The sequence below is a fragment of the Saccopteryx leptura genome, chromosome 6 (genome assembly GCF_036850995.1).
Source record: "Saccopteryx leptura isolate mSacLep1 chromosome 6, mSacLep1_pri_phased_curated, whole genome shotgun sequence".
In the NCBI taxonomy this organism is placed as follows: Eukaryota; Metazoa; Chordata; class Mammalia; order Chiroptera; family Emballonuridae; genus Saccopteryx; species Saccopteryx leptura.
This window is the reverse complement of record NC_089508.1, coordinates 56,676,639-56,703,383: the sequence shown is the minus strand read 5'-3', so window position 1 is coordinate 56,703,383 and position 26,745 is coordinate 56,676,639. Positions and strand designations below refer to the sequence as shown.

General features: G+C 44.5%; 1 protein-coding gene and 1 non-coding gene across 5 annotated transcripts in view; both read left to right on the top strand.

The window, feature by feature from the left end:
- The window catches only part of TLN2 (talin 2), a 462,611-nt gene that overhangs the window by 96,086 nt on the left and 339,780 nt on the right, over positions 1-26,745 (top strand). The gene's annotated exons all lie outside the window — the stretch shown is intronic.
- Positions 1,037-1,169, top strand: LOC136377959 (small nucleolar RNA SNORA33). The gene has a single exon (XR_010746557.1). It is a non-coding gene; the product is annotated as a small nucleolar RNA SNORA33 (small nucleolar RNA).

Below are 26,745 nucleotides of genomic sequence, written 5' to 3'. Positions count from 1 at the left end.
CCACGTTGTATCTTCCTCTGACCATGGCTGGGAAGGGTTCTGTGCTGTTAAGGACCCTTTTGATTCCATTGGGCGCATGTAGATGATACAGGACAGTCTCCCCATCTCAAGGTCTTTAATTAATCACTCCTGCCAAGTCCACTTTGCATACTCACAGGTTCTGGAGATTAGGACATGGACATCTTTGGGGGCCATTCTGTCTACCACAGGGTCAGACAAGTGTGATTGTGTAGCAGGCTTGCAGGGAGATGGGAAGCGGAACCAGGTCCAAGGATCCAGATCTGATTGGCCAGGGCCCAGGTCCTTCCCTTCCTGCTGTTTCCTGCTCTGCTCTGCAATGGTGTCTGGTAGAAGCAGAATGGACTTTTCACGGGCTCTACCCTTCACTGCAGCCAGTTTGTCCCCGGCTAAGAGGCTGTGAGCATGAGGAGAACAGAAGGAGCCATCCCTTCCTATGGGCAAAGGGAGAGTGGGTGTCCGCACTCCCAGTGATACCTTGCTGTGTGATAGCTATGGTGACTGTTGATCCCATTGTATCGGTACAGGTCTGTTCTTGTCATGGCTCCTTGTGCTAAGGAACAGAGACCCAGGTAGGCTAGCTGAAATGAAGTGAGTAGGGTCTATGGGGGTTGTTCAGTCTATGGGGGTTGTTCTTTGGCTGTGGATTGCAGGCACCTTTTACTGAGTGCTTGCTATGTATCTCAGGGAACACGTCAGGGACCCGCCGATGCGTGCTCTTTCTCTGAGAGGCCGCCTGGGATGTTTCTGTATGGTGCCACTACTCCCCTGATAATCAAAACCAGATTAGTGCCTCTGCCTAAACTTCCAGGGGAGTCCTTGGCTGAGCTCGGGCCAGGTGTCCAGTGGCTTGGAAGTAAAAGAAGAGCGCACAGTCACCAGGGTCTGTAAGTGGGTAGATGGTGACAAACCAGTTCAATATGGGGGGGAGGGAGGCTTGCCTTATTCAACAGATGTTACCATGGAAATGCTTTGCAAATTGAATCTGAATTTGTGTTGTCTTAAGATACTTTATTTTAAGCCAGCCAATGAGTCTGCTTACCTGAATGTGCTTTTGCAGAAAATTAGAGAAAGCTGACAATAATAGTAAAGCCATATTACAAGCCTTAAAGATACTGAAATCATTAAGGCCCCTGAAAATGGCCAGAAGAAAAAACAACAACTTTATTTTGAAATAATTTCAAACTTACAGAGACGTTGCAAGATGAACTCCCAGATAGCCTACATTCATCGGTTATCGGTTTTGCCTCCTTTGTGTTATCATCCTCCCTGTTATATAATGTCTTTTCTGAACCATTATACCTCGCCTCTTTAACTCCTAAATACTTCAGCATGTCTTTCCTAGGAACAAGAGCATTCCTTTTGTAACTACAAGTCAGTTAGTAATAACAAGACATATAACATTGATGTATTATTATTGAATATACAGTTCATACCAAATTTTGACCCTAATCACAATAATGTCCTTTATAAAGTAGTTCTTCTGGTGTCATGTCTCCTTAGTGTCTCTCTCTCTCTCTCTCTTCATTGATTTGAGAGAGAGAAAACAAAAAAGAGAGGAGAAGGGAGAGAGATAGGGGGAAGGGAGAGAGAGAGAGAGAGAGAGAGAGACATCAACTCGTTCCACTTAGTTGTTCCATCTAGTTGTGCACTCATAGGTTGCTTCTCATATGTGCCTTGACCTGGGATTGAATCTGGAACCTTGGTGTGCTAAGACAATGCTCTATCTATATCCACTGAGAAACCTGGCCAGAGATCTCCTTAGTCTCTTTTACTTAGGAGCAGTTCATCTTTTTTTTTTTTTTTTTTTTTAAATCTTTTATGACATTGACATTTTTGAAAAGTATAAGCCAGTTATTTTATAACAGTTGGGGTTTGTATGGTGATTGCTCGCGATTGACACATTTTTGTCAGGGGTATTATATAAATGGTGATTTGCATTTCTCTCCGTTCATCCCATCAGGAGGCACATGGCGTCATTTTGTGCCACTATTGGTGATGTTAACTTTGGTCCTTGGGTTAATGTGGTGTTGAACTTGTATAATTTAGTCTTTTTGTTCCAGAGGAGGTGAGTGTTGAAAGTTGGGCATTTAAAGAGGATGACCTTCTCCTCCTTTAAAGTTATGTCTAGTTTGCCTTTCATACATGGGATTTTCCTGAAGTGGGCACTCTTGTTCCCTGTCAAGTGTGCCTTTATATATATCATAGATAGAAGGGCTAACACCCCCAGAGCCCACAGAGAGCTCATTGTGAGGAAGAAATGACCTGAGGTTGGAACAGAACATTATTATCCCTGCTCTCGTGGCCAGAGTAGTAAGCTCCATCCTGGAGAGAGAAGCAACCGTGTCATGTGAACAGTGGGTGTTCTTTGACTGCCTGTGAATTACCTGGAAGTGGGAAAGGTAGATCAGGACGTGGAGAAATCTGTTCCTTAAACACATCTGACAGTTCTATAAATGCTGAAGGGGACGGTCCAGGCTGCTGCTCCTGCATTTCTCTTTTGTGGAGCTCTTTTCTTCTGACATTGACTCCGCGGGCCCATTCGGTCAGCTTGCATGATGTGTGTGTACCAGGCTAGTAAGATCCAGGATGCTGCTCATGCCCTAGCTGTGGGATTCCTTGTCGATGTCACTCTCGGAACTCAGGAGGCTGCCGTGTGGGAAGGATGTACTGCATAGAGCTCTAGAAATTTTCAGTTTAGTTGTGGATATTATTCTGGACTAATGCTTCGCAAACTTCTTCCAGTTCATAGACTGTTTTGTTGGACATTTGACTTTACCCGTAGAGCTGCTGTTCCCACTGGTCATTACAGAAGCAAACAAAATGACCACATGCAAGTCCCTTTAGGGTTCGTGGGGAAATGGCACTCTGTAAAAATGAAATAATATACATGATTACAAAAATTAAACATTCATTTTGAATAACAGTATATCTTGATGAGCCTACTTAGTATACTCTAAAAAATTAGGAAACATTTCAAGAAGTTTTCCAACCACCTGATTGTGGACCAGTCCACCAGAAATTTCGTGCTGGTTTCTGAAAGAATTAACCACCCTGATGTTGTATGTTTATGGACCCAGGGATCTTAGTCGAATTTGCTTATGCTCAGGGCCATTTCTGCCTTAGTGGTCTCCAGAATAATTCTCCTGTTTTTGCCGGTCCCCAAGTATAAAAAGGTTGAAAACTGCTGATATAAAGGAGTCTGATATAGCCCCTGACCTCAAGAATATGGCTGTTCTTTTAAAGGGACTATTACTATTAAATTGATTTATGGGTTTACTTGTTTCTCAAATATTTTTTTTTCCCTTTGTTCTAGGCAGTTGAAATGCCTGAGTTTATTTGTGGGGCTTACCTTTGCGTGACATGGGACATGTTTGTGTCCTGAGAAGAATCGGCAGTGACAGCAGGCCTTGAGCACATCCCAAAGACAGTTGCTTGGAAAAATAAATGTGCCTGAGCATATATTCCCAGAGGTTGTGTTTGTGCATGAATTGGAGTACAAATTACAGGCAGCCTCAGGAAAACTAGATTTGGAGATGCTCCATCTTCCCTGAAATGATGTTAATAATTTAATTCCTTTTTCTGTGCTGTGGTATCAGCAAAAGCTTTTCCGGGTTGTGTATGGTCTTTAATTTTTAAAGACACTGATATATGTCAGTAGCTTTTCTACCTATGGAATTTTTGCTTGAGGAAGGGTCCTTGGCATCACCCTTTCTACATGGAGTCCTTTGTGCCTCCCACAGAACTGGTAGATGGATGCGGTCTGGCGGTGGTCACGGTGAGAGTAAGATGTGGGGGAGGGCGTGGTTTCTGAAAGAATAAACCGCCCTGATGATGTATGTTTATGGTTCAGGGAGGCTGAGATTGGTGGAATAGGGGAAGATATCCTGGAAATGCAAAGAATACAGTTTTGAAAAAAGCTAGAACAAACTGAGTGATGTGACAAAAGTATATATAGCAGGGCCTCTTCTACTTTGGTGTCTTCTGGGAACGAGGAATTTGTAATGAGTGAGTTTTTTAAGTAATTGGAAGTTTCCCCAATTACGGGCGAAACTATTTTCAGTTTTTCTTGAAAAAGTCTGAGAGGTACATTATGTACGTTTCCACTTTAAGAAGTAGCGGGTAAGTGTCATAATTTTACCTTTTCCTTGTGACTGAACTCGGGGATGAAACAGTAGCTGCTGCCTGGATTGTGCTTCCTTGTCTGACATGTTCTCTCTCCCTTGACCATCCTTGGTGTGCCTCTGGCGCTCCTGCACCTGCTCCCGTCAGGAAGTGCCACGGCTTCAGGCAGGACTGAAGGCTCCAGGTGTGCCCAATAGCCAAGTTGAGCGGTGCTGGTTTCAGGGACTGTGGGACTTCAAGCACATGCATACTTCAAGCACAGTCATGGCTGTTTTAGTTTCTGCTTGAAAGCCATTTCTGGTTGCTCAGGATTGGTGGCTGTTCTGGGCGGGGGGGGAGGGGGGTCTTAATTCATAAAGATGTGACTGAATTTATAGAGGTACAGAGAGGCCAAAGCCACTGAAATATGACGTTTATTACATTTTTCGAGAGTAGGAGCCACATCACATGAGAAGGACCAGGGTGGTCGGGAGGCAGGAGATGGGAACAAGGAGAAAGACTTGCCCAGAGCCTTTATTGGGGTTTCCAAGGAGGCAAGACAGAGCAGAGTAAACATTTTAGCATTGTCTAGGAGTTTGAGTATTTCCAACGTCTTTGGACTATAGCTGTGGTCTCAAGGTGCCTGGCATCTGGCCCTGGCATCATTTAGGGCAGTGGCTATAGAGCTTGGTGTATGAGTTAGATGGGGAAGTACTTACTTGAGGGGTGTCAACTCTGGATTGGTTGGCTTGTGTATAAAAGGCATGCTCCTGGCTGAGTGCGTGCTACTCTCGAGGCTTTGGCTAGTCCTGAGAGGTACAGTCTCTCCCCCCAGCCGAGTCTGAAAGACCCCGAACGCCAGAATGTGAAGAAGATAAAAAATGAGAAAACAAAGTTAATACAGTTGGTTCTGAGGTAAATGGATGTCACATATCCAAATCCAGGATCTAAGACAACAGAGAACAGTGGCTTATAACGTATGGATTGAGGTTGATGATTGGCCAACTTCTAGTTTTCTGATTGCTTTGGGATCAGTACTGCCCTCATCTCTAACTCGGTGGTGCCCAGAGGCTTTATGACAGTGGGCCCCTACCTCTGTGGTGCTTGGGGTTTTATGATCATGGGGGGTCTTACATTATGTATGCTTTCTGCTGGAAAGAGGTGTCTCCATCATCAGGAGAGGGTGTTTCTTGTGTTCTCTTTCTTGTTTGGAAGTGTGCATTAAGATAGATAAAGCTTCATTTCACCAAGGAAAGTGAGCAAATACTACTGGCCTCTAAGAGCTACAGCAGCGGGGGAGGCTGTGCTGGTGAGGAATTAACTTTCTTCTCCCAGTTTCTGGTGTGTACGAATAGTGTTCGTTAATTTACGAAATGCTTAACAGTTGTTTTTATGAGCAACCTAAGTTACTCAAGTGCAATTTAAAACTTTTATTTATTATATAAGTAATATATGCTATCACACATACCACAGAAAATTCAGATCCATGAAAGAAAATAAAAATTACCCTATAATCCTACCATTTGGTGATAACCTCTGTTTTTAAAATTAATGAAGTCTCCTGTAAGTTCCCTTTAGTTATTTTTTTCCAAAACATTGCCTTTGAGAGCTTCAGATTTTCACAAATTATAAAATTTATGGGCCTGACTTGTGGTGGTGCAGTGGATAAAGCGTCGACCTGGAAATGCTGAGGTCGCCGGTTCGAAACCCTGGGCTTGCCTGGTCAAGGCACATATGGGAGTTGATGCTTCTAGCTCCTCCCCCTTCTCTCTCTCTGTCTCTCCTCTCTCTCTCTCTCTCTCTCTCTCTCTCTCTGTCTCTCTCTCTCCTCTCTAAAATGAATAAATTAAAAAAAATAAAATTTATGAATGAAAATGTGCAAATAAAGTATTGTTTTACATTAAACTATTCCAAATTATTGCCTTCTGTCATGGTGGAATCCTTGTAATGCTAGAGCACTTTGTAAATTCTTAGGTCTCTAACAACCCTTGGGAGGTGATTCAGCATGGTGCTTTTTTTGTTTTTTACAGAGACAGAGAGAGGGATAGACAGGGACAGACAGACAGGAACGGAGAGATGAGAAGCATCAATCATTAGTTTTTCATTGCGCATTGTGACACCTTAGTTGTTCATTGATTGCTTTCTCATATGTGCCTTGACCGTGGGCCTTCAGCAGACCGAGTAACCCCTTGCTCTAGCCAGAGACCTTGGGTCCAAGCTGGTGAGCTTTTGCTCAAACCAGATGAGCCAGCGCTCAAGTTGGCAACCTTGGGGTCTTGAACCTGGGTCCTCGGCATCCCAGTCCGACGCTGTATCCACTGTGCCACCACCTGGTCAGGCAGGATGGTGCTTTTTGGAAAACGTGGTAGCCCAGGACCAGCCTCTGGCCATCATCCCACTGTTTTACACTGGAGACCTTTCTGTTAGGGGTTGAGGATTGGAAGGACTGGAAATCTGGAAATAACTACTTGAATTTGAATCGTATTCCCTGCTACCTTCTTTGAGATGCCAAGTGGGATGTTAGTAGTTCCTAGCTGGAGAGCCATAATGGGCATAAATCATATCTGGGAAGTCTGGTCCCTGAACAGCTGTTGGCCAGCTGCTGAGCAGATAACTCGATGAACAGATTCTCAGATGAAAGTGAACTTTCTGAGAATTTTAAATTGTATAAGAAACAGCAGAACCATACTTCTAGACAGTTGCTACATGGACCTAGGTTCAAATCCTACCTGTGCCATCTAATGGCTTTGTGAAAACAGACCTGTTGTAAGGTGTAATGCAGGTGGCCGAGGCCAGGCGGGTCCACATTGGATTCGGGCAGATGGTAGAGAGACTGCAGAGCCAGAAAGCATTGGGCCATTCCTGTTTAATAGAGTCTCTCAACGGTAGACGATCAAACAGGCAGGGAAAAAAACCACTTCTCAGGCAACTGAACAGCAAAATGGCCCTTCACAGCGGTGGGCAGGTAACCCACCATCCACAATTCACCCTGAGCGCAAGCACCATAGCCTCACATGGACGATCCACTCATGGCACTGCCATGTGCTGATGTACTAATCAATAATCAAGCAAAGTGCCCTGGCTGGTTGGCTCAGCGGTAGAGCGTCGGCCTAGCGTGCGGAGGACCCGGGTTCGATTCCCGGCCAGGGCACACAGGAGAAGCGCCCATTTGCTTCTCCACCCCTCCGCCGCGCTTTCCTCTCTGTCTCTCTCTTCCCCTCCCGCAGCCAAGGCTCCATTGGAGCAAAGATGGCCCGGGCGCTGGGCATGGCTCTGTGGCCTCTGCCTCAGGCACTAGAGTGGCTCTGGTCGCAACATGGCGACGCCCAGGATGGGCAGAGCATCGCCCCCTGGTGGGCAGAGCGTCGCCCCTGGTGGGCGTGCCGGGTGGATCCCGGTCGGGCGCATGTGGGAGTCTGTCTGACTGTCTCTCCCTGTTTCCAGCTTCAGAAAAAATGAAAAAAAAAAAAAATAAGAATAATCAAGCAAAGTGCTTGCAGCCAGTAAACCAACGGGCTAGGCTAACACAGCCGTTTTCCCAGCATAAGTCTTCTGAGCTTTAGTTTTCTTACCTGTAAGATACTGGTAAAGGATTCACCTGGTAGGATTATCGTGAGAAGGGCATTAAACAGATAATGCAGGCAGAGCACCCAGCACCATGCCTGGCTCACAATAATCATTCACTAATTTACTGTCTCCCCCCCACTCTGCCCTCTCACTGTTACTATTTTTGTGTATAGGAGGGTTTGAGCAAGTTACTGTTAGAAGTGAAGCTGTTCTAAGCTTGCCTTACAAAAAAGGTCCCCCAACTATATACAGCCACAGCCCTTGATACTGTGCCACATAATATGCTGGTCCAACACAGGGCAGGCTAAGTCTAATGTAAGTAGTGCAAGTCAATAACACAACCTTCTTGTCTAAGAGAAGGGAAGATGCTGGTGAAGAGATTATATTTAGATCTGTTTAAATTGGGAATGCAGCTCCCCTCTGCTAGGGTGATGCTGTGGTTCCTTTACTCCTGAAAGGACACATGGTAGGAGGCCAAAAGACAGGAGGTTGGCCAATAGGTTTCACATGCACTGTTGCACTGTTATCCTCAATGCATTTTAGCATCTTCAGTTATCCATAGCATCCCAAGACCCCAAGCTGATGTGTTCCCTGGGAGTTTGGATAAGCACCCTGGTCCTGCAGCCTTCCCCTCGTGGCTGACCTGCCCCAGGGCTGAGGTCATGGGTTCTGGGTGAAATTTAATTACAACCTCCTTGTAGGGCTAGACCTCAGCTGGCAGGGTCCTGGGGGGTTGGAATAGAAACACGTGCCTCTCTAGAAGTCGATTAGGGAGATGTCTATTCAAGCAGGGGATTTGTACATGTTAATTCTGAGAGCAGATATCTGACTGAGAAAGGATTGTGTGACCTTACTTAGAAATAAGGCTATACTTGGTTAACCTTTATTTCCCTAAGAAGGAAAAATCATTATATGGCAGAGGTTCAGGCCCCAGGTGGTATTTTCTGGATGATTCTCCCTTTTAAGAGTCATGTTTCCACAGATGTGCTGAAATAATCAGTAACTTTTTAACTGCTCCCACCCCATCCTCTTCCAGTTTAAAAATAAAAACTGTCCATATTTCTTGTACATTGTGGGCTTTTGTCTCCTCCTTCTCAGCCTTAGCAGATAAGGATAAACCTATTCTTTTAAAAGGAAGATGAAAAAGGACAACTGTCTGAAAAGATGTTGCCCTGTGCCCCTCCTCCCGTGCTTAGTCAATACTAGTCAGTGGTGAGTAGATTCTAAGCAGATTCACTCTAAGACAGCTGAGTAAGTGATAGCAGCCCCTTCAGCCAGTCAGCTCCTCCTTCAAGCCCAGCCCAGATGTTACCCTTCCCCATCACCTCACCCCAGCTTAGCCCTCCATTCTCTGCGGCTCTCTTAAGGCTGTGCATGGCTATTACCAAGAAGGGACTAGTGAAGGCAAGGGCGCTGATGTGGCATTGGCAGACCTGGCACAGGCTTCACTGCCTCCTCGTCGTGCTACTCTGGGCTTTCGAGTCTGAATTTCTTTTACTGAACCTGCAGTTATCCTGTGTGGTGTCTTCAGTCTCTCAGAAAGAAAACTGAACTTCCGGAGGGCAGGATGTTGTTCAGCTGTTATTTCCAGTCATTTATTTCTTTTATACAATTACCCTCTTAGGACCCAAGAATAGAGAGATGAACATGATATATATATATAGGAGTGACAAGAGGCTGCTGTTCCCTTTTTTTTTTTTTTGAGTGATCCACATATAGCTGAGAAAGCTTTGAATCTTCCCAGAGCATTCACTAGAAAGGAGCAGAACATGAAACTGGCCGTTGACCCTGATTGCAACACTTCGGAAACCAGTGTTAGGAAAGCCTCTTGAGGGAATGGCATTTCCAAGCTCAGGGGTAAAGAAAGAACTCCCTGTTGAAAAAATTTCCTCCCCTCTGCCAGCTAGGACCAGGGTAAAGCAAGGGAGGGAAGGGGGTTAGAGTGTACAACCTTTAATGAGATGAGTAGACCTTGGGAGCAGGAGCTGGAATACCTGGAACAGAATTTGAAGTGCCTTGTTAATTGGAAGGTGGAAAAGTGGATGTAGAGGAATCTGAAATGCTGGAATTTCAATCGGGCCCAGTTCTATCGCTCATTCTACCTGGAGGGGATAAACTATTACTGTCTTTTTTCTGAAGCAATTTTGTAGGTAGAACCCTGAAGGACCACATTCCACTTGATCCCTTTTATTAACAAAATTGTTACTTTTCAGTGAGGTGGGGTGTGGCTGGAGAGCCCTTTCAAGATCGGAGCCTGGAGGCGTTGGGCTGGTTAATTGCACATTTGCCTTTTGGCTTCTTTCCAGACTTTCATCATGGATGACCCTTATCTATAATTTTTAGGCCAAAGGGGGGGAAAAATCTGCTTTTCCTCTTCGTGTGTTTTATGAGCTAAATAGACTAAGATAATGATCTAAGCACGGGCTTTGGAAAGCAATTATAGCGTATTGAGAAGGGTCAAGATGGATTCTACAACAGATGTTCATTAGCCTGAAGGCTTTGAGCCCAGTCATCAGCATGGTTGAGCTGACCCGTCCGGCCAGCTTAACTGGGCGTCCTTTTCGTGACTCACTATCTCCATGAATGTCTCCAAGAGCTGCTGGCTTTATCTGTCTATGGGAGGCCTGCATATCAGAATGCCTAGGTTGCCAAGCGTGGCTGCATCTCAGAACCACTTGTATAGCTTAGAAAGAAATTATAGGCGCCCCTCCCCCCGAACCCCATCTGAAGATTACGGCCCACTAGGCTTCAGGTGTGGCAAGGAATGTTTATTGTTAAAGCCCCGTGTGTGAGTAGGCTGGTCAGTCAGAGATGAGTATCAGTGGCCCTCCTCACCTACCCTGTGCAGAGCATCCGCAGGTCCAGCAATGTGCTCATCAGCTGGCAACCTGTTCAAAACACAGCTTCTCAGTCTCCGCCCGCAGGTTCCCACATCAGAACCTGCTGTTTACGAGGTCCGCAGGAGGTGTGTGTGCCCATTAAGGTTTGAGAAGGCCCATTCAGTTAGTTTACCAAATGCCTTTGCTCTTAAGGAACAGGCTGTAATGAGCATACATGCAATTTTTAAAAATTGTGTGTGAATCATCTTTCTGAATCGATTACCTTTTACTCTGAGTTGATTCACCTTCTGTTGTTCAGTACATGCTTCATCTGTAAGATGGCCTGTGTTCTGCAGCCAAACAGGGAGGTATTTTGTGCTCTCACTTCATTAGCCCTGCCCCCGCCCCCTGGACTGGAAGCAGCCTCTGGCTGTGTCTCCCTCGCCCCAGAGGAAGGTGATTGCTCCTCTTTCTGGTTATGGTTTTGTCCTAGAGCTGCACTGCCCCAGTGTGCTGGAGTTTTGTTTACATTTCTGTGAGAACGAAGCCCTTGCTGTATTTCATAGCTGCATCTGCCGTGTCTAGGTCACACACTTGATGCATAGTAGGGATTCAATAAATGTTCATTGGGGGAGTGAATGATTGAATGGCATCAGTGACACCGGGCTCCCAGCCTCCCCCTCTGAGAGTGGGTGATGTCAGTGTATTTCTGTGTTCTCCATTGCTCCCTCCCCAGTATATCTGGGGGTAGAGAGTGAGGGTCACTTCATTTTCTGTTGGAGATTATAGTACTTGACTCACAAAGATCCAATCTAGAGATGAAACAAAAGTAGGTTAAATGGATGGACCTTTATTGAGGTTGTTAGGCTGGCCATTTAGAACATCCCTGGGTGACTTGTATTCCTGTTGACATTTTTCTCAGCTCCTTGGGAACTTACCATCCCATGTATTGCAGGGGGCTCCTTCTTCTCTTAGATGGGAAGAATCCTGTGTATGCCCAGTAGTATTTCGGGTTGATGACATTTGAAGATGATTCCTCAGAGTTCTGTCCTTAAGTGGCAGCCAGCCAGGACTGAACTAGCCGTGGGTCACTCAGGAAGAGTGAGAACCTTGTTACAACATGACAGGTTTCCCTGTGAATACTTTTATGCTTTGGGGCTCCCCAGTCAAGTTACTACACCTTCAGGCAATTCATAACTGAGAAGACACATTTATTGTTAAAGTGTAAAAAAGGGGTATGCATTCCAGGGCCATCGAAGTTCTTTTCCTGGTGGTGGGGTTGTGGGTACTTCTCTGTAGTCCACACATTCTGGCTTCTCTATGCGGATACCCAAGCACAGGTGGTTTTTACTTGCTGTCTGAAAACTAAGCAAAACCCGTAAGCTTCCTGTCTTAATTGAGACGTTGAAAGTCTAGAGGTTTGTACCGATTAAAAATATGAATAAGAATTTAGATTCTTGTTTTTAAAGTAAATGCTCTAGTTCTTCTGTCTAACCTGAACTTGCTTTCCTTAATATCTCTAGTGTAGGTTTCTGCTTTTTGTTGGAATTTCTGTGGCACAGTGGAGCCGCCCCTAGCATCACCCACTGACCCAGTCTGAGGGACCATGTTTATACTTTGTGTCTTTGAGGTCATGTAAAGGCTCCCAGGCTATTTATTTTTATACCACCTGTAACTTTTTGAAATTTCTTAGAATAGCACGGACAAACCCAGCATGATTGAGACCCCTGAGAGGCATCTCTGGCTTTCCAAGGAGCTGGGATAACGTGAAGTGGCAATATTGAGTAATGTTTCTATGAACAATAGTGAAACCACAAAGCTGTCTCAAAAACACCTCCTTTATCCAGTCTCATTGTGGAATGAAGTATTGAATAAACTTCCAGATGATAGACTCTTACTCTTAAAAGCCTTTAAACTAATTTCATTTAAACCACTTTGGAAATTTGTCTAAATATTTCTTGTTTCTTTGTTTCAAAGAGTGTGTTAGAACAGTGTTTCTCCTAATATAGTAATTTAGGATTGTTGTCATTTTGTGCTACTGTGGCACAATACACCAAATGATTTGAGTAGAACTGTTTTATCCTACAAACCTCTTGTGCAGTTTTAGTGCTGAATCTTTGAGTTTTTTTTAAAGCTTCCTTGTGTCAACAGTCCATTTCGCCCACAGTCAACTTGCCTGTCCTTTCCTGCCTTCTTAGTGGCACATTATTTGGCAGAAGGGCCACTTGGCAAGTTTTTTGGAATTAGGCCTATGCGATGATCAAAAGTTTTGAGTTTAGGCAAGAGGGACAGGCATTCATAGGAAATTGTTGGGTACTGTTGGGTAATTTCTTTATCTACTGGAAGAATGTTTTAAAACTATGTTTCTGGATTAGTTGGTGGTTGTGTCCTGTAGAGCTGAGATTGCTACATGTCTGACCTGATTCCTAGTATCTATCACAGGAGTACAGGTACATCCAGGTATCAAATGACCCCCTAACATCTGGTGAGATGTTTTCCACAAAACTTGCTTACTAGGGAGGACTTTGTTTTCTTAGTTTAGTTCTTTTTGTGGGTAGGTATTAATCAGCAATCCATTACACTTTAGGAAGGATGGTGGGGGAGTATGAAAGGCATGAAACATTGTTAAAAGAAATTTGGCAAAACTATTAAAGGAACTGATACACTCTGGAGAGAGCTGTATGAGGATTATTGTGTAACAGAGTAGAGCTCTGTTGATGGAATGCAATGGAGTCTGAAGTTGTTGATGATATTAAATGACCATGAAACACCGAGGGGATTTGATCTTTGGTATAGTCCCCATTAAGACAGGGTTACAGACATACCATTCTGCCTTCATGGAAGATTCTAGGAGTAACTCTACAAATTTTTTTTCTGGACCTACATTTCTGTTTGCAATTGGATCTTCCTGTTCCATGGCACATGATTATTACAAAGATTTGAACAGAGAAATGGTATGCATGTGACTTAAAACCAGGCTTCTTTTAAACAAATGTATTTTGAAATTGAGAAAAGGGTGGTGCAAATGTGCCAATTAATGAAGTGTAATTGGCCCAAAATTGCCATTCCTTAAACACATTTCCTCAAACTTTCTTTCAAAATTACAATTCAGGTGAGAGGAAGAGGAATGAATGTCTAATGTGGATGGTGGCCATTGGTGTTTTTTTTTTTTTTCAGGTCTAAACTGATGCAACAGAACTTCCCTGGCCAAAATGGCTCCACAGACCTTGCTGGGGAACAAATATTCATTGTCTTAAATGTGCTCAGTGTATAGGGAGGCATTGTGGGTGACCTCCATACCATAAAACAAGGGGACACCTTTGTCATAGAATGTAAATGCTTAAACTGGGTTCAAGTTGAGCTAGGGAAGTACTTGCATCTGGACTCCTGGTGCCTAAACAGAGCCAGCTCATTGTACCCTCCCTCATAAGGCAAGGCGAGGGAAGAAAGATTTCATTAAAACAAAATACCCTTAGAAATGGCCAAGAAAGACCCAGAGTATCTGGTGTGGCAATCTGAAGCTCCGTCAGTACGCACTAGGAGTTGGGCACAATGTGAAATTCCTTCTTGAGGGAGTGCTGTTGGGAAAGGAATTTTTGCCTCAATTGAGTAATTTTCCTCTGCTATTTAATATGCATACTCTTCTTGAGCAGTTAAAGACTCAGAAGAAAGGCAGCATTGTTTAAAGACAGTCCTTCCAGGCTGCTCGTGGCCATCTTTTCTGAACGTGCAGGCCCTGCCATAGTCCATATGTCAACGTGATTTTGATGTTCAGAATTTGGTAACCTGAGGGGTCTTGCCGCCTTGCCAGAGCACTCTGTTCCTCACGAATAGTGCCACTGAAAAAGGCATTTTGTGCAACCTTGGGTGTTTAGAAATATTCTGCTTAAAGGTACAATGTGCTATGGTGCATTATAGACCCTCCCAGTGAGCACAAGACAAATGGCGGTTTTCAAAAGGCTGAAGGAGCCTGGAACAGGTAAGCTTCCCTCTGTGCATTTTTATTTGTTTAGGAAAAGGAGGAGCTTTTGTCTCTGCTTCTTGCTTCCACTTGGCCAAAAGGAGTCGGTTGAGCCATCTATCGGCATACTCAGGGCTATACAAGCCCCTTTTGTTCCTCTTCCGCCCGAGTGGGTCACACGTGTTCCTTCTCTGTGCCTGGATTTGTCAAGCAAGCCTTCAGCCGAAACCAAGGGGAAGGCTGGGGTGGATATCCATGACTGACCATTGGGCAAGCCCACCCGTTCCGTCCCTGCTAGGCTTGTGCTGAAGGGGCCTCCCATGAGGTTGCTGGAGACCACCCTTCGTTGTCTGATTGGCTCTTGCAAAAATGAAGCTTCTACTCACACTGCCGTGGGCAAACCTTTATACTTGGTTAGAACTTTTCATGATTCTATCATCCTCTGAATAGCAAGGCCATCTGCTATGGGGCAAGATATCTCAATGGCAGAAATGACCGCCAGTTACACTGGGGATAGAAGAGGCACAGTTTGTGGGGTCCATCCACACTGATGTGAATGAACCTCAGGAAAGTGTTGCTTTCTCTTTAATTGGATATTGTTACATCAGCAGGATTTGACAATGGTCAATGTTTTTTTTTTGTTTTTTCAGAAACAGAGAGTCAGAGACAGGGATGGATAGATAGGGACAGACAGACAGGAACAGAGAGAGATGAGAAGCATCAACCATTAGTTTTTTGTTGCGACACCTTAATTGTTCATTGATTGCTTTCTCATATGTGCCTTGACTGTGGGGCTACAGCAGATCAAATAACCCTTTGTTCAAGCCAGCGACCTTGGGTCCAATCTGGTGAGCTTTGCTCAAACCAGATGAGCCCGCGCTCAAGCTGGCGACCTCGGGGTCTCAAACATGGGTCGTCTGCATTCTAGTCTGACGCTCCATCCACTGCACCACTGCCTGGTCAGGCTGGTCAATGATTTTGATGCTAGGCCTAATTGAAGTTTCACTGGTTGTTTTCATATCTTTAATTTTTAAAGATCTATTTTGAAGAATCTCAAAAGCCTGATGACTAGTTTTTTACATGATTACTTCCAAGGTAGGGAACTAATAAATAGGAACTAATTAATAGGGAATTTCCATGAAGGGGGTCGAGTACTAAAACACTAGCTGAAAACCAATAAAGCGTAGTTTGGGTGAAGTGGGGTCAGTGGGATGGAGACAGAGCATGGCATGTGGCACGGCTTTCTGGTATTTATTGCTCTGTTTGTCTGTGCCTATGATGGGCCTTGTGGGAGGCCTGGTGACAGGTGGCTCTGCTTTCAAGAATGGGCTGGTCTAATGCATAAATTGAAAGAGACATTGCTACTGCTCTCCTCAGCTGAATAAAGCTTTACAGAATTTGGGGGCCTAGTCCCCTTGATAAAGCTGCTACTTATTTAAAAAAAAAAGATAAAGTAAGCACTGTGTTTCTAGGAAAAGGCATTGTAGCTTGAATTTACTAAGTTAAGTGCCTTCAAAACATGGAGTTGCCAAAAACAAATACTGGAATTGCTCGCTTCCTCTTGAAAGGAGATGAAATTAGTTTTTGGGCTTTGAAGTTTCTAAGGAGGAAGGCTGTCTCTGTGACATAACGGGAAAGCAATGGGAAGAGTCAGCCAGGGTAGCTAGCCTGTGCTTCCAGCTAGTGCTGGACCTTGGACGACTCGCTCCAGGCTCTGGGCATCAGAGTCATCGCCAGAAGCACTGGGCCTGGTGATCCGTGGGCTCGCCTTAAGCCATGAATTTCAGAAAGGAATCCACTTCACTCTTGATTCTAAAGTTGGTAATCGCACCTATGTTGATCCATGAAAACTCATGTTGTATCATCTGTTGCTTGGCTTCTGGCCCAGCTAGAGGAGAAGACAGAGGATGTTATCTGTGGCTCTACATCCAGGTTTGGAGATTGAACTTGGAAACATGAACACACAGGCAGGCTGTGAGAACTGCCACTTGTAGAAATGCTAGTCAGTGTGAAATGTAAAGGCTGAGTAGTAAATGGTCTTGGACTTCCCTGTTTGCCCCTCCCCCTCTGGTAACCTCCATACTGTTACCTGTTCTGAGTTTGTTTGTTTTATTTGTTCATTTGTTGCTTTCTGTTTTATACTCCACATATGAGTGAAACCATGTGGTCCTTGTCCTTTCCCATCTGACCTATCTCATGTAGCATGATACTCTCAAGAACCATCCATGTTGTTGCAAATGTCAGTATTTCATCCTTTTTATGGCTGAGTAGTATTCCGTTGTATATAGGCACCACATCTTTATCCAATCACCCATCAAAGGACACTTCGATTGTTTCCATGTCTTGACTACTGTGAATAACGATGTAATGAACATAGTGGTACATATATCTTGACAAATGAATGTTTTCAAAATTTTCAGATAGAGAGTCAGAAGAGGGATTGCTGGGTCATGCTGGAGCGCTATCCTGAAGTTTCTGAGTGCCCTCCACACTGTGTTCCACAGTGCTGTGTCATTTTGCATTCCTACCAGCCGTGTATGAGGGTTCCTATTTGGACTTCTCTGTCTGTCACCTCTGTCTCCCCTCCTTACTCTTGTGCATTTGGTAATAACTTTAGGGCGAATCCTTTCATTTTAGCAGTCATAGAGCCCAGGGATGGGTTGGAAAAAAACAATTTTGTGAAGCTCAGGAGGTTTTCACTTTACAGCTCTGTTTGCTGTGTTTTCAAATAGTGCTTTATGAGCTGCTCGCTCTTCCAAGGCCCGGTGCTTCATACCTCGTGGCCTGGCCACTCTGTCCATATTGCCTTCGGTCCGTGTGGCCAGTGTTTGAGCTCTGCTGCAACAGAGATAACAAACTCCCTTGATAACCACTTAAAATGTTTTACTGTCTTTTTTTTTTTTTTAATTTTAGAAGTGATATGTGTTCACTGTAGATAATCTGTGAGATGTAAAAAAATATAAAGAATAAAAATCACCCACTCACCAGCCCTGGCTGGCTAGCTAGCGGTAGAGCGTTGACCTGGCGTGTGGAAGTCCCGGGTTCGATTCCCGGCCAGGGCACACAGGAGAAGCGCCCATTTGCATCTCCACCCCTCCCCCTCTACTTTCTCTCTCTCTCTCTCTTCTCCTCCTGCAACCAAGGCTCTGTTGGAGCAAAGTTGGCCCCGGGAGCTGAGGATGGTTCTGTGGCCTCCACCTCAGGCGCTAGAATGGCTCCGGTGGCAACAGAGCAATGCACCAGATGGGCAGAGCATTGCCCCTTGGTAGGCATGCTGGGTGGATCCCGGTCGGGCACATGTGGGAGTCTCTCTCTCTGCCTCCCTGCTTCTCACTTCAGAAAAATACAAAAAAAAAAAAAAAAAATCGCCCACTCAGAGTGAAATTAAGGGGCTGACCCTGCAAGGAACTGGCCCTGAATTCTGTGTCAGCAGCACTGAGATTCGGACTACCCACCCGCAGACATGGGATCAGCAAGGACTTACGCACGTATCTTGGCATCAGTCTGCCTTGAGCTTGAATCCTTCATTTACTGAAACTTTTAGTATTGACTTTTCTCTTTAACCCAGATATGCTTTTATACATTGAGAGACCTTCTTAAGTGATTAGTGGATTCACTCACTGACACTGCCCTTTAAATCCCTTAGGCAAGTAATTCTCTTTCTGTGGAATGAAAGGGAAATTACAAAGCCCGCCTCCTCCTTTGCCTTTCCCTCCTCGGAAATTCCCAGGCAACCCAGTGGCCGGGAGTGTACTCCGGGCTGTGCTCTGTGGAGCGCCCTTGCTATGTCTTGCCCTGTTTCCTCTCTTGGCTCTTCTCCAGTTGGGGCCTTCCTAGAAGGGTTTTTTCCTGCTCTGAGTTTGTTTTCTCCTTTTCATTGGTTTCTTCTCCTCTGTCCTGTGAGCATGTCCAAGAACCAAGATGAGTGACAAAGCCTTGCTTAGTTTCCAGAAGTAGGGGGTCATTTTGTAGCTGGCCTCACACCATTCCCCCAAGTGTTCGCTCTCTCTCTCTTTGTTTATTTTTTATTTTTACAGAGACAGCGAGAGTCAGAGAGAGGGATAGATAGGGACAGACAGACAGGAACAGAGAGAGATGAGAAACATCAATTATTAGTTTTTTATTGCGATAACTTAGTTGTTCATTGATTGCTTTCTCATATGTGCCTTGACCGCGGGCCTTCAGCAGACCGAGTAACCCCTTGCTCGAGCCAGCAACCTTGGGTCCAAGCTGGTGAGCTTTGCTCAAACCAGATGAGCCTGCACTCAAGCTGGCGACCTCGGAATCTCGAACCTGGGTCCTCCACATCTCAGTCCGACGCTCTATTCACTGCGCCACCGCCTGGTCAGGCATGTTCTTTCTTAACTTCCCTTAGATTCCTACTTTTCAGTAAGCTGTATAGTATCAAAGACCCCAGGATCTGAATTGAGGAAAAGAGTACCTGGGTTTGGGTTCCACATCTCTCTCTTTTTTTTTTTTTTCTTTATTAGTCAAGAGGAGAGGAGATAGTGAGGCAGACTCCCACATGCACCCTAGACAAACTGGAATCCACCTGACAACCCCAGCTTAACTACCAAGCTATTTTTAGCACCTGAGGTTATCCTCAATGCCAGGGCTACGCTTGAACCAATTGAGCCACTGGCTGTGGGAGGGGAAGAGGGAGGGAAGGGAGAAAAGAAGGGAGGGAGAAGTAGATGGTCACTTCTCCTGTATGTTCTGACTAGGAATCGAACCTGGGACATCCATATGCTAGGTCAGTGGTTGTCAAAGTGTGTGCCAGGGCGCACTGGTGCGCCCTAGAAAATTTCCAGGTGTGCCCTATGGTATTCCAGAGAAATATGTGCCTGTTAGGGACCAAAAAACCAACAGGGTTTTTGGAGTTTAGATTTTTGGGGGACAGAGGTGTGGGGAATTGGCTGTAAGCTGATAGTCTGCCCAACCCCCCACCTCACTTGCCTGATTAGGTTGCAAAAGGCTGTTAAGTTGTGGTGCTGGATTGTTTACACTACCCCTCATGTTCCCGGGAAAGACTGGAGGTAAGTTTTTTCTATCCTTTGTTTGGTGTAAAGTTAAGATGATATGTATGGTGGGGATTTTCTGCACTCAACACAGGAGTAAAAAGAGAGAAATTCTTCAATGTATTGATGAGGAAATGAGAGTTTGCCTTTCAAATATATGCCCAAACATTGAAGAAATCACTAGGACACATCAGGCTCATGTTTCTCATAAACACAAAAATTAAAAAACTTAACACATTTGTGCCAGGACCTGCTGAGTTTACTAAATCTTACTAAGAATGTATCTATATATATAAAAGGATAACATTTTGTTCTTATTTTTAATCCCTCTTTTTTACGAATTCTAAAAGGCATAACTCAAAAAATGAAACATAAAAATGTTTTTTAATATCAGAATAAATTTAATTTTGTCGTATTTATTTCCATAAAAGCACGCTTGGACTTTATATATTTTCTTTATTATTTGACTTAATTATTATACCATATTTCTCAGAAATTTGTATATAGTGCACCTACAATTATTTGTAGGATTTTAAATGAGCCCCAACTTCAAAAAGTTTGAGAACCACTGTGCTAGGCCAACGCTCTATCCACTGAGCCACAGGCCAGGGCCGGCCTTCCTTCCTTCCTTCCTTCCTTCCTTCCTTCCTTCCTTCCTTCCTTCCTTCCTTCCTTCCTTCCTTCCTTCCTTCCTTCCTTCCTTCCTCCCTCCCTCCCTCCCTCCCTCCCTCCCTCCCTCCCTCCCTCCCTCCCTCCCTCCCTCCCTTCCTCTTTTCCTTCTTTCCACAGATAGAGGAACAGATAGGGATAGACAGAAGGGAGAGAGATGAGAAGCATCACTTCTTTGTTGCAGCTTCTTAGTTGTTCATTGATTGCTTTCTCATATGTGCCTTGCCCGGGAGGGCTACAGCACAGTCTGTGACCCCTTGCTCAAGCCAGCGACATTGGGCTCAAGCTGGTGAGCCCACACTCAAACCAGATGAGCCTGCACTCAAGCAGGCAACCTCGGGGTTTCGAGCCTGGGTCCTCTGTGTCCCAGTCTGACGCCCTATCCACTGTGCCACCACCTGGTCAGGCACCAGGGCCTTCTTTTTTTAAAAAATTATTTATTGATTTAAGAGAGAGGATAGAGAGAGAGAATGGCGGGGGGAGGAGCAGGAAGTATCAACTTGAAGTAGTTGGTTCTCAAATGTGCTTTGACCGAGCAAGCCTGGGGTTTCGAACCAACGACCCCAGCATTGCAGGTCGACACTTTATCCACTGTCCCACCACAGGTCAGGCAGCCTCTTTCTTGGTCTGTGAATTTTTAAGCATTTATTAATCCATCAGTAGAATCCACTCCATGTAAAGCTCGTGAAAGACCCGTGTAAAGTTGTAAATTATTCTGCAGAGATTTTCTGGTTTCAAACTGTTCTTTCTTTCTTGGCACATAAGGTTGTAGCTGTAGGTTTTATGTTGTTTTTGTTTAACTTTAATAGGTCCCTCAAGTAAGTGGAGATAGATACTGTATTTATGGATTGGAAGACTTGACATTGTTAAAATGTCCTCACCCCAAATTTACATAAAAGGTTCAAAGAAGTCTTTTTTTTTTTTTTTTTTCTTTTTGTACTTTTCTGAAGCTGGAAACGGGGAGAGACAGTCAGACTCCCGCATGCGCCCGACCGGGATCCACCCGGCACGCCCACCAGGGGCGACGCTCTGCCCACCAGGGAGCGATGCTCTGCCCCTCCGGGGTGTCGCTCTGCCGCGACCAGAGCTACTCTAGCGCCTGGGGCAGAGGCCAAGGAGCCATCCCCAGCGCCCGGGCCATCTTTGCTCCAATGGAGCCTTGGCTGCGGGAGGGGAAGAGAGAGACAGAGAGGAAGGAGGGGGAGGGGGTGGAGAAGCAAATGGGTGCTTCTCCTGTGTGCCCTGGCCGGGAATCGAACCCAGGTCCCCCGCACGCCAGGCCGACGCTCTACCGCTGAGCCAACCGGCCAGGGCCTCAAAGAAGTCTTAATCAAAATCACAGAAGGGTATCTGAAAATTTTTTACTGAGACATCAGCAAGCTGATTTTAAATTTTACTTGGAAATGCAAAGGACTCAGAGTAGCCAAAACAATGTTGGGGGGAAAAAAATAGTTGGAGGACTTACACTACCTGATTCAAAGTTTACTAAGTCACAGAAATCAAGGTAGTGTGGCATTGGTGTCAGGATAGACATTTGATCCATGGAACATACTAGAAGAGTCCGGAAATAGACTCACGCATGTGTAGTCAGTAGTCAACATATTTTCATCTAAGTGGCCAATGTAATTCAATGGAGAATGGATGGATTTTTCAACAGATGTTAGAACAACTGGGAATTTATATGGAAAAAAAAAGGAACCTTGATCTTTAGCTTGCACTATATAAATTAACTCGAGATAGATTGTGGACTTAAAATAAAAACTTGAGCCTCCTGACCAGGTGGTGGTGCAGTGGATAGAGCATCGAACTGGGATGCCGAGGACTCAGGTTCGAGACCCCGAGGTCACCAGCTTGAGCGTGGGCTCATCTGGTTTGAACAAAAGCTCACTAGCTTGGACCCAAAGTCACTAGCTCCAGCAAGAGGTTACCCGGTCTGCTGAAGGCCCGCGGTCAAGGCACATATGAGAAAGCAACCTATGAACAGCTAAGGTGTTGCAATGTGCAACGAAAAACTAATGATTGATGCTTCTCATCTCTCGGTTCCTGTCTGTCTATCCCTCTCTCTGACTCTCTCTCTGTCTCTGTAAAAACAAACAAACAAAAAACAAAAAACTTGATAGTTCTTTCAGGCTACTTATTTAGTATAATTGGCATGAGGGAAGAACAGTGTGCTAAGTGTTAAAAGAGTAACAGAGAAAGAAGTGGTTTTGTTTGTGTTCTTTTCCCTTTTTGTCTTTGGACCATCTTGACCCTGTCCTCTTTTTGCTGGGTAGTGACATAAATAAACAGACAGACAGAAAGCCACGTGTCTTGGTGATTCCTTCACAGGGTAGATTTTGGTTTTCCACTTGTCCTCTTCCTCTCTTATTTTAGAAGGAAACCTTATTTTATCTTACAATGCTCATGAAATGTTGTCTTTAATCTGGTTTACATTTACTTAAACAAACCTATTTTAAAATGTACTAGGAAATCCTGACATTTAAACAGTCCTGTGGCATCATGTCAGTAAGCAAGGAATCCTTCTGTTTAGCCGGGGTTCTTCCGGCAGTTCTGTCTTCGGGTTCTGCCCGCTGGAGCCCATCTACCCTCTAACTGGGGTCTGGGGTGGAGAGGTCAGCCGATGGGCGGGACCTCGGCTCTGTGATTTATCTGGTGGCCCCAGGCTGGAGCACTTCCTCCACTTCTCAAAACCACATGGTTGGCTCTGATTCATTTTAGGCACAAACATTAGATGTTAGGTGAAACTTCAGTCTGTCTCTCTTTTCCAAATGCTGGTTAAGGAGTGCTTTGTAATATCAGTAGGGAGCAAATGAAGGAATTTACAACAAATGGGCGAGAAAGGGTGAAAGAAATTTTCCCTAAATCCAACCTGTGACACACAGTTTGACCTTGTCTGCCACTGTGGAGGAAGGGGAAGTGGCTGCTTTGGGTAGCCTGGACGTGGTCCTCAGATTAAACAAAGGCCATCTGATGCCTTGAAGCTACTAATATGATGGCTCAGTTGGTGACAGATCTAAGATCATTCTTTCCTTTATTCTTTTATCGAACATATATTTCATGAACATTTACTTTGAGGCAGGCATTGTTCTGTGTGTGGACGAGACCCACAAAGATCCAGCCCTAATGGAGTCTACACTCTAGGAGTCAAGGCTTCTGGCCCTTTCCTTGCTTGGTCTCTTTCCTCAGATGCTGTGCTCAAATTCAGCCAACTGGGACATCTCCCAGAGGAGGAGATCTGTCTGTCTTCTGAAATCATTTGCGTGTTGCAGGTTCTGAGTGTGGCGGTTGTTACAACACGTAATCCAGGGCCAGTTTATGGAAGGGCTTAGGCTCCCCTCCAGAAACCGTGTCCTACCTTTTCTGGGTGTGGTGAGGGGAGAAAAGTGAGGAGACTCCAGTGGTGCCTTCTAAGTAGGAAATGTTCAGCAAATATTTATGGAACAAATTCATATCTGCATGGGATAATCACATGAATCGTACTACAAACATCCAACTGGAATTCAACTCTTCAAACTAACATTTTGAATTCCTGGGAAGTAGGCAAGATGAGAGCCCTCCTGCCAGGAGCCCTCGGTTTGTTTCTGGGGCATGGATGCTCTCCCAAAGGTTGGGGGAGTCCTAAATTGGCAGTGTGTCTGAAACAAGCGACATTGTCTCCTGACCTTTCCCTGGGGTCTTGCATACTTTGATAGGACAGAGGCAGGCATCGCTCTGTAGTTATAAATAACTACACAACTCGAGAGTTGCACTCTAGGGCCCCAAGTTAAAGCAGCTGATTCCACTCCTATTACAGAACAGAAAAACATCTTTTTGAAATCGTATGAGCAGAATGGCATTCAGACAGGAAATTAATCTTCCTAGAAATTATACTAGGAAAGCAGAATGCCTCCTCTTTACTCTCCCCCTCCCCCAGCTTTTATGGCTTGTGTGTGTTTGTCACTTTAGCATATGTGGAATGAATGAATTATACATGATTGTTTGTATTTACTGGTAACAATTAAATAGCTTTACTTCTTTTTAGCTTAAAAACACTTGCTGAGCTATGTTTAAGTGATTTAAGGGTTAGTAGGAACCTGAAAAACCATTTAATCCAGTGTTTCCCAAAGAACTGATAATGGGAATTGGTCTAAAAGTTAACAGAAGAAAAATAAAATATTTTTTTAAATTTTTTAATTTTTTTTAAATTTATTCATTTTTAGTGAGGAGAGAGAAAGGAGAGAGGGAGAGAGAGAGAGGAGAGAGAGAGAGACAGAGAGAGAGAAGGGGGGAGGAGCTGGAAGCATCAACTCCCATATGTGCCTTGACCAGGCAAGCCTAGGGTTTCGAACCGGCAACCTCAGCATTTCCAGGTCGACGCTTTATCCACTGCGCCACCACAGGTCAGGCTAAAATATTTTTTATTAAGATTAATTTATTCAAAGAATTGCCTTTCATTGAAAGATATCCTTGCTACTTCTTAGGTTTTAAAGTGGCTGTTGTTAATGCAATGATAGTTTGTGGTGGATTTTTCAAGGTGGGAGGTACATTGAAGACAAAGTTATCAGTCATCTGGTTAGGGAAAGGGTGGGCTTTTCTGCTATGAAATACCAAAGTTTGGTAACCACTCACCTAATGGGAAACCCTGTTGAATGCTTGAGTTGTCTTCTTCCTATTACCCAGTCCCCATCGAGTAGGGGTGCTTCTATTGAGAGAGCCCTTTGCGCCAGGCTGGTCCTCTGTTAGGTAGCTATGGCTAAGGTTTTTGAAGAATTGGTGTTCTGTGGAACTTTCCTAGTTACAACCCAGGCAAATTCCTGGGAAACAGAGCAAGGTGGGTAGGGTAATGCAGGGTGGGCTTCGAGTCAACTGTTTAATTCCCCATGACCAAAGCAGAAATGCCCATGAGCATGTGTTAGTGCCATGAGTTGACTGTGTGGTAATTAAATGCTAACATGGTTGATCAGAGGAAGTGTGTAATTGAGCATAATAAACTGTGCCATGCTTAGTAAGCAGTTGAGTTGTCTTTCCAAGGATATAGGCAGCAGTGGGCAGGAGAAGCACAGATGTCTTTAACAAGCTGTTTTTTGCCCAGTTTTGCCCTTTTGTCTTCTCAAGAAGATAAATAAGATGTTTCTCTTAAAAATAAAAGCTTAAATCACATATCTACCATACTTGAAAACCTGATTCATAATTTTACATAAAATAGCCTTTATTTTGTAGTAATTTGTTTTTGACATGTAGGATGTTTTGTGTGTGTGTGTGTGTGTGTGTGTGTGTGTGTGTGTATATTTGGAATTTTCTATTTTTTAATACCTTTAATTTAATGAGGAAATCTCTAAGACTAGGATTCCCTATAAGTTCTCCACAGTGGTTCTCTGAATAAGCCTTAATTGGTATGCTAGGTAGAGATAGATAAATATGCCATTTAATCATGGTGGTATAATGTTTCCTTCTAGATGAGTGACTATTTAAGCCCTATAGATGATCACTAGAAGTACTAGACCAGTGGTTCTAGTCAGTCTTCTTTGTCTGATACTCTTAAACATACCTGTGATGGTGAGAGTGAACACTTTTGTGGATGAATTTACCATAAACAAGGCTCTAATCTCAGTGTTCTACTTATTTAGCCTTCCCAACAATCCTGAGGACTTAGGTACTGTTCCTGTCTCCATTTTATAGATAAAGGAACTAAACTACTAAATAGTGGAGTCAGGATTTGAACCAAGGAAGTCTGATTTTAGGATTCCACATCTTAACCATTATTCTATACTGCCTGTCTGCATCGTTTGTTGGTCATGCTGACAGTGATCACCTTGGAGTGGGTCTGGATCTTGGAATGGCTGCTGAATAAACATAGATAGGCTTTTCTGTAAGAATTACTTTTTTGGGGGCGGGGGAGGACCCATGTGTGTTAATACCTCAGATTGGATAATAGAGTCTATTTGTTTAGGGCCAGGGGTCCCCAAACTTTTTACACAGGGGGCCAGTTCACTGTCCCTCAGACCGTTGGGGGGCCGCCACATACAGTGCTCCTCTCACTGACCACCAGTGAAAGAGGTGCCCCTTTCTGGAAGTGCGGCGGGAGCTGTATAAATGGTTTCAGGTGGCCACATGCGGCCCGCGGGCCTTAGTTTGGGGATGCCTGGTTTAGGCAGTGGTGAATAACAACATTTGTTACATGTGATCCCATTAATCACACTCCATTTCTGTCATTTATTTTATAACTTTCTATCTTGTATAATAATATTATAAATGCAATCATATCCAGTTGGCATCTTCAATCGGTATGACTTAGCAAACTGTCAAGGGTCTTCCAATAGAATCATTAGACTTGAATTCCACTTGGGACACAGCTTTCATGTTTTGAGGGTACACCCACATTCACGTCCATGCTTGGCTTTTTTTCCCCCTGGACGGAGCATGCTCTGCTATGACTGGCTCTACAGCCCTCTGGGCCTCACCCTGTTAGCATTGCACTGATCCCGCAGAGCTGGGGGGAGGGGGGGAGGCTTCTCAGATCTTGACCTTCTGAAACTTCCTTTACTAACTAACAGGACCACTGATGTGCGAGGCAGAGGATAGGGGCTGGCTTGCTGAGTCCCCCCTCCCC